Below are 278 nucleotides of genomic sequence, written 5' to 3'. Positions count from 1 at the left end.
CTTCCTTTCCTGAAGGAAAATAGAGACACGGTGCCAGCGCCAGTGGGACAGGGCGTCCTGACACTGTGGGACGGGGAACTCTGTCCCCCCGTCCCAGCTCCGGCCGGGGGGACTCTCCGCGGCTCCTCCAGCTTTCTCCAGCCCGCGCCCCGCAAGAGACAGTCCCCCCACGGCGCAGACCCCGCTACCCCCGGACCCGCTCCGCGCCCCGCACAGGGATGGGGGGAGGGACGGAGGGATGAAAGGAGGTGGGGAGGGATGGAGGGAGAGAGGGAGGG

This window comes from Acanthisitta chloris, unplaced genomic scaffold (assembly GCF_000695815.1).
Source record: "Acanthisitta chloris isolate BGI_N310 unplaced genomic scaffold, ASM69581v1 scaffold42731, whole genome shotgun sequence".
NCBI lineage: Eukaryota > Metazoa > Chordata > Aves > Passeriformes > Acanthisittidae > Acanthisitta > Acanthisitta chloris.
The sequence above is the reverse complement of the archived record's forward strand: the minus strand, read 5'-3'. Positions refer to the sequence as shown.